This window comes from Pristiophorus japonicus, unplaced genomic scaffold (genome assembly GCF_044704955.1).
Source record: "Pristiophorus japonicus isolate sPriJap1 unplaced genomic scaffold, sPriJap1.hap1 HAP1_SCAFFOLD_372, whole genome shotgun sequence".
Lineage (NCBI taxonomy): Eukaryota > Metazoa > Chordata > Chondrichthyes > Pristiophoridae > Pristiophorus > Pristiophorus japonicus.
In genome coordinates, this window is record NW_027253566.1 from 440,219 (window position 1) to 448,524 (window position 8,306).

Below are 8,306 nucleotides of genomic sequence, written 5' to 3' on the forward strand. Positions count from 1 at the left end.
GCACATTAACCACGGGGCACATTAACCACGGGGCACATTAACCCGGGGGAGGATTAACCACGGGGCACATTAACCAGGGGCAGGATTAATCACGGGGCACATTAACCAGGGGGAGGATTAACCACGGGGCACATTAACCATGGGGCACATTAACCAGGGGGCGGATTAACCACGGGGCACATTAACCACGGGGTGGATTAACCACGGGGCACATTAACCAGGGGCAGGATTAACCACGGGGCACATTAACCAGGGGGAGGATTAACCAGGGGGCACATTAAACACGGGGCACATTAACCACAGGGCGGATTAACCACTGGGCACATTAACCGTAGGGCACATTAACCACGGGGCACATTAATCATGGGGCATATTAACCACGGGGCACATTAATCACGGGCACATTAACCACGGGGCACATTAACCGTGGGGCACTTTAACCACGGGGCACATTAAACACGGGGCACATTAACCACGGGGCATGTTAACCCGGGGGAGGATTAACCACGGGGCACAATAACCAGGGGCAGGTTTAATCACAGGGCACATTAACCAGGGGGAGGATTAACCACGGGGCACATTAACCATGGGGCACATTAACCAGGGGGCGGATTAACCACGGGGCACATTAAATACGGGGTGGATTAACCACGGGGCACATTAACGAGGGGCAGGATTAACCACGGGGCACATTAACCAGGGGGAGGATTAACCAAGGGGCACATTAAACACGGGGCACATTAACCACAGGGCGGATTAACCACTGGGCACATTAACCGTAGGGCACATTAACCACGGTGCACATTAATCATGGGGCATATTAACCTCGGGGCACTTTAATCACGGGCACATTAACCACGGGGCACATTAACCCTGATGCACTTTAACCACGGGGCACGTTAACCACGGGGCACATTAACCAGCGGTAGGATTAACCACGGGGCGCATTACCCACGGGGCACATTAACCACGTGGCGGATTAAGCACGGGGCGCAGTAACCAGGGGGAGGATTAACCACGGGGCACATTAACCACGGGCACATTAACCACGGGGCGGATTAACCACGGGGCGGTTTAGCCGTGGGGCACATTAACCACGGGACACATTAACCACGTAGCACCTTAACCATGGGGCACATTATCCATGGGGCACAATAGCCACGGGGCACATTAATCACGGGCACATTAACCACGGGGCACATTAACCGTGGGGCACATAAACCACGGGGCACATTAACTACGGGGCACATTAATTAACCACGGGGAACATTAACCACAGGGCGGATTAACCACGGGGCGCATTAACCATGGGGCACATTAACCACGGGGTACATTAACCATGGGGCGGATTAAACATGGGGCACATTAAACACGGGGCACATTAACCAGGGGGAGGGTGAACCACAGAGCACATTAATCACGGGGCGGATTAAGCATGGGGCACATTAACCACGGGGCACATTAACCAGGGGGAGGATTAACCACGGGCGCATTAACCACGGGGCACATTAACCATGGGGCACATTAACCATGGGGCACAATAACCACGGGGCACATTAATCACGGGCACATTAACCACGGGGCACATTAACCGTGGTGCACATCAACCACGGGGCACATTAACTACGGGCACATTAACTACGGGGCACATTAATCATGGGGCGGGTTAACCACGGGGAACATTAACCACAGGGCGGATTAACCACTACCACGGGGCACATTAACCACAGGGCACATTAACCACGGGGCACATTAACCATGGGGCGGATTAACTACGGGGCACATTAACCACGGGGCACATTAACCACGGGGCGGATTATCCACGGGGCACATTCACCACGGGGCACATTAACCACGGTTGGATAATCCACGGGGCGGATTAACCACGGGTGGATTAACCACGAGGCACATTAACCATGGGGCAGATTATCCACGGGGCACATTAACCACGGGGCGGATTAACCATGGGTCACATTAACGAAGGGGCACCTTAATCGCGGGGCAGATTAACCACGGGGCACATTAACCACCTGGCACATTAATCACAGGGAAGGTTAACCACGGGGCACATTAATCACAGGGAGGATGAACAACGGGTCACCACGGGTTGGGTTAGCCACGGGGCACTTTAACCACGGGGCACATTACCCACGGTGTACATTAACCATGGGGCGGATTAACCATGGGGCACATTAACCACGGGGCACATTAACAAGGGGGATGATTCACCATGGGGCACATTCTCCACGAGGCACATTAAGCAGGGGGAGGATTAACCACGGGGCACATTAACCACGGGCACATTAACCACGGGGCACATTAACCACAGGGTACATTAACCACGGGACGGATTAACCACAGGGCACATTAACCACAGGGAGGATGAACAACGGGTCACCACGGGGTGGGTTAGCCACGGGGCACTTTAACCACGGGGCACATTAACCATGGGATACATTAACCAGGGGAACGTTTAGCCACGGGGCACATTAACCACGGGGCGGATTAAGCACGGGGCACATTAAACACGGGGCACATTAACCAGGGGGAGGATTAACCACGGGGCACATTAACCACGGGGCACATTAACCACGGGCGGATTAACCACGGGTCACATTAACCAAGGGGCATATGAACTGCGGGGCACATTAACCACGGGGCACATTAGCGAGGGATGGATTAACCACTGGGCACATTAACCAGGGGGAGGATTAACCACGGGGCACATTAACCACGGGGCGGATTAACCATGGGTCACATGAACCAAGGGGCACATTAACCGCGGGGCACATTAAACATGGCGCACATTAACCACGGGGCACATTAACCAGGAGGAGGATTAACCGCGGGGCACATTAAACACGGGGCACATTAACCACGGGGCACATTAACTCGGGGGAGGATTAACCACGGGGCACAATAACCAGGGGCAGGTTTAATCACGGGGCACATTAACCAGGGGGAGGATTAACCACGGGGCACATTAACCATGGGGCACATTAACCAGGGGGCGGATTAACCACGGGGCACATTAACCACGGGGTGGATTAACCACGGGGCACATTACCCAGGGGCAGGATTAACCACGGGGCACATTAACCAGGGGGATGATTAACCAAGGGGCACATTAAACACGGGGCACATTAACCACAGGGCGGATTAACCACTGGGCACATTAACCGTAGGGCACATTAACCACGGGGCACATTAATCATGGGGCATATTAACCACGGGGCACATTAATCACGGGCACATTAACCACGGGGCACATTAACCGTGGGGCACTTTAAACACGGGGCACATTAACTACGGGGCACATTAACCATGGGGCGGATTAACCACGGGGCACATTAACCACAGGGCGGATTAACCATGGGGCACATTAACCGTAGGGCACATTAACCACGGGGCACGTTAACCACGGGGCACATTAACCAGGGGTAGGATTAACCACATGGCGCATTAACCACGGGGCACATTAACCACGTGGCGGATTAAGCCCGGGGCGCAGTAACCATGAGGCACATTAACCACGGGGCGGATTAGCCGTGGGGCACATTAACCACGGGGCACATTAACCACGGGGCACCTTAACCATGGGGCACATAAACCACGGGGCACATTAACTACGGGGCACATTAATTAACCACGGGGAACATTAACCACAGGGCGGTTTAACCACGGGGCACATTAACCACGGGGTGGATTAACCACAGGGCACATTAACCACGGGTGGATTAACCACGAGGCACATTAACCACGGGGCAGATTAACCACGGGGCACATTAACCACGGGGCGGATTAACCATGGGTCACATTAACGAAGGGGCACCTTAATCGCGGGGCACATTAACCACGGGGCACATTAACCACCTGGCACATTAATCACAGGGAAGGTTAGCCACGGGGCACGTTTAACCACGGGGCACATTACCCATGGTGTACATTAACCATGGAGCGGATTAACCATGGGGCACATTAACCACGGGGCACATTAACAAGGGGGATGATTCACCATGGGGCACATTCTCCACGAGGCACATTAAGCAGGGGGAGGATTAACCACGGGGCACATTAACCACGGGGCACATTAAACACAGGGTACATTAACCACGGGACGGATTAACCACAGGGCACATTAACCACAGGGAGGATGAACAACGGGTCACCACGGGGTGGGTTAGCCACGGGGCACTTTAACCACGGGGCACATTAACCATGGGGTACATTAACCAGGGGAACGATTAGCCACGGGGCACATTAACCACGGGGCGGATTAAGCACGGGGCACATTAAACACGGGGCACATTAACCAGGGGGAGGATTAACCACGGGGCACATTAACCACGGGGCACATTAACCACGGGCGGATTAACCACGGGTCACATTAACTAAGGGGCACATGAACTGCGGGGCACATTAACCACGGGGCACATTAACCACAGGGCACATTAACCAGGGGGAGGATTAACCACGAGGCACATTAGCGAGGGGGAGGATTAAACACTGGGCACATTAACCAGGGGGAGGATTAACCACGGGGCACATTAACCACGGGGCGGATTAACCACGGGTCACATGAACCGCGGGGCACATTAACCGCGGGGCACATTAAATATGGCGCACATTAACCACGGGGCACATTAACCAGGAGGAGGATTAACCGCGGGGCACATTAAACACGGGGCACATTAACCACGGGGCACATTAACCCGGGGGAGGATTAACCACGGGGCACATTAACCAGGGGCAGGATTAATCACGGGGCACATTAACCAGGGGGAGGATTAACCACAGGGCACATTAACCATGGGGCACATTAACCAGGGGGCGGATTAACCACGGGGCACATTAACCACGGGGTGGATTAACCACGGGGCACATTAACCAGGGGCAGGATTAAGCACGGGGCACATTAACCAGGGGCGGATTAACCAGGGGGCACATTAAACACGGGGCACATTAACCACAGGGCGGATTAACCACTGGGCACATTAACCGTAGGGCACATTAACCACGGGGCATATTAATCATGGGGCATATTAACCACGGGGCACATTAATCACGGGCACATTAACCACGGGGCACATTAACCGTGGGGCACTTTAACCACGGGGCACATTAACTACGGGGCACATTAACCATGGGGCGGATTAACCACGGGGCACATTAACCACAGGGCGGATTAACCATGGGGCACATTAACCGTAGGGCACATTAACCACGGGGCACGTTAACCACGGGACACATTAACCAGGGGTAGGATTAACCACATGGCGCATTAACCACGGGGCACATTAACCACGTGGCGGATTAAGCCCGGGGCGCAGTAACCAGGGGGAGGATTAACCATGAGGCACATTAACCACGGGGCGGATTAGCCGTGGGGCACATTAACCACGGGGCACATTAACCACGGGGCACCTTAACCATGGGGCACATTATCCATGGGGCACAATAGCCACGGGGCACATTAATCACATTAACCACGGGGCACATTAACCGTGGGGCACACAAACCACGGGGCACATTAACTACGGGGCACATTAATTAACCACGGGGAACATTAACCACAGGGCGGATTAAACACGGGGCGCATTAACCATGGGGCACATTAACCACGGGGCACATTAACCACGGGCGGATTAACCACGGGTCACATTAAACACGGGGCACATTAACCAGGGGGAGGGTTAAACACAGAGCACATTAATCACGGGGCGGATTAAGCATGGGGCACATTAACCACGGGGCACATTAACCACGGGCACATTAACCACGGGGCGGATTAACTACAGGGCACATTAACCACAGGGCGGATTAATCACGGGGCACATTAACCACAGGGTACATTAACCACGGGACGGATTAACCACAGGGCACATTAACCACGGGGCGGATTACACACGGCGCGGATTAACCACGGGGCACATTAACCACGGGCGGATTAACCACGGGTCACATTAACCAAGGGGCACATGAACTGCGGGGCACATTAACCACAGGGCACATTAACCAGGGGGAGGATTAACCACGGGGCACATTAGCGAGGGGGAGGATTAACCACTGGGCACATTAACCAGGGGGAGGATTAACCACGGGGCACATTAACCACGGGGCGGATTAACCACGGGGCACATTAACCACGGGCACATTAACCAGGGGGCGCATTAACCACGGAGCGGATTAACCGTGGGGCACATTAACCACGGGGCACCTTAGCCATGGGGGACATTAACCACGGGGCACATTAATCACGGGGCACATTAACCAGAGGGAGGATTAACCACGGAGCACATTAACCACGGGGGTACATTAACCACGGGGCACATTAACCAGGGGGAGGATTAACCACGGGGCACATTATCCTCGGGGCACATTAACCACGTGGCGGATTAAGCACGGGGCGCATTAACCAGGGGGAGGATTAACCAGGGGGAGGATTAACCACGGGGCACATTAACCACGTGGCGGATTAAGCACGGGGCGCATTAACCAGGGGGAGGATTAACCACGGGCACATTAACGACGGGGCGGATTAACCACGCGGCGGATTAACCACAGGGCACATTATCCACGGGGCACCTTAACCATGGGGCACATTAACCATGGGGCACATTATCCATGGGGCACAATATCCACGGGGCACATTAATCACGGGCACATTAACCACGGGCCACATTAACCGTGGGGCACATAAACCACGGGGCACACTAACTACGTGGCACATTAATTAACCACGGGGAACATTAACCACAGGGCGGTTTAACCACGGGGCACATTAACCACGGGGTGGATTAACCACAGGGCACATTAACCACGGGACAGATTAACCACGGGGCGGATTAACCACGGGGCACATTAACCACGGGGCGGATTAACCACAGGGCACATTAACCACAGGGCGGATTAACCACGGGGCACATTAACCACAGGGTACATTAACCACGGGACGGATTAACCACAGGGCACATTAACCACGGGGCGGATTACACACGGCGCGGATTAACCACGGGGCACATTAACCACGGGCTGATTAACCACGGGTCACATTAACCAAGGGGCACATTAACCACGGGGCACATTAACCACGGGGCACATTAACCCGGGGGAGGATTAACCACGGGGCACATTAACCAGGGGCAGGATTAATCACGGGGCACATTAACCAGGGGGAGGATTAACCACGGGGCACATTAACCATGGGGCACATTAACCAGGGGGCGGATTAACCACGGGGCACATTAACCACGGGGTGGATTAACCACGGGGCACATTAACCAGGGGCAGGATTAACCACGGGGCACATTAACCAGGGGGAGGATTAACCAGGGGGCACATTAAACACGGGGCACATTAACCACAGGGCGGATTAACCACTGGGCACATTAACCGTAGGGCACATTAACCACGGGGCACATTAATCATGGGGCATATTAACCACGGGGCACATTAATCACGGGCACATTAACCACGGGGCACATTAACCGTGGGGCACTTTAACCACGGGGCACATTAAACACGGGGCACATTAACCACGGGGCATGTTAACCCGGGGGAGGATTAACCACGGGGCACAATAACCAGGGGCAGGTTTAATCACAGGGCACATTAACCAGGGGGAGGATTAACCACGGGGCACATTAACCATGGGGCACATTAACCAGGGGGCGGATTAACCACGGGGCACATTAAATACGGGGTGGATTAACCACGGGGCACATTAACGAGGGGCAGGATTAACCACGGGGCACATTAACCAGGGGGAGGATTAACCAAGGGGCACATTAAACACGGGGCACATTAACCACAGGGCGGATTAACCACTGGGCACATTAACCGTAGGGCACATTAACCACGGTGCACATTAATCATGGGGCATATTAACCTCGGGGCACTTTAATCACGGGCACATTAACCACGGGGCACATTAACCCTGATGCACTTTAACCACGGGGCACGTTAACCACGGGGCACATTAACCAGCGGTAGGATTAACCACGGGGCGCATTACCCACGGGGCACATTAACCACGTGGCGGATTAAGCACGGGGCGCAGTAACCAGGGGGAGGATTAACCACGGGGCACATTAACCACGGGCACATTAACCACGGGGCGGATTAACCACGGGGCGGTTTAGCCGTGGGGCACATTAACCACGGGACACATTAACCACGGGGCACCTTAACCATGGGGCACATTATCCATGGGGCACAATAGCCACGGGGCACATTAATCACGGGCACATTAACCACGGGGCACATTAACCGTGGGGCACATAAACCACGGGGCACATTAACTACGG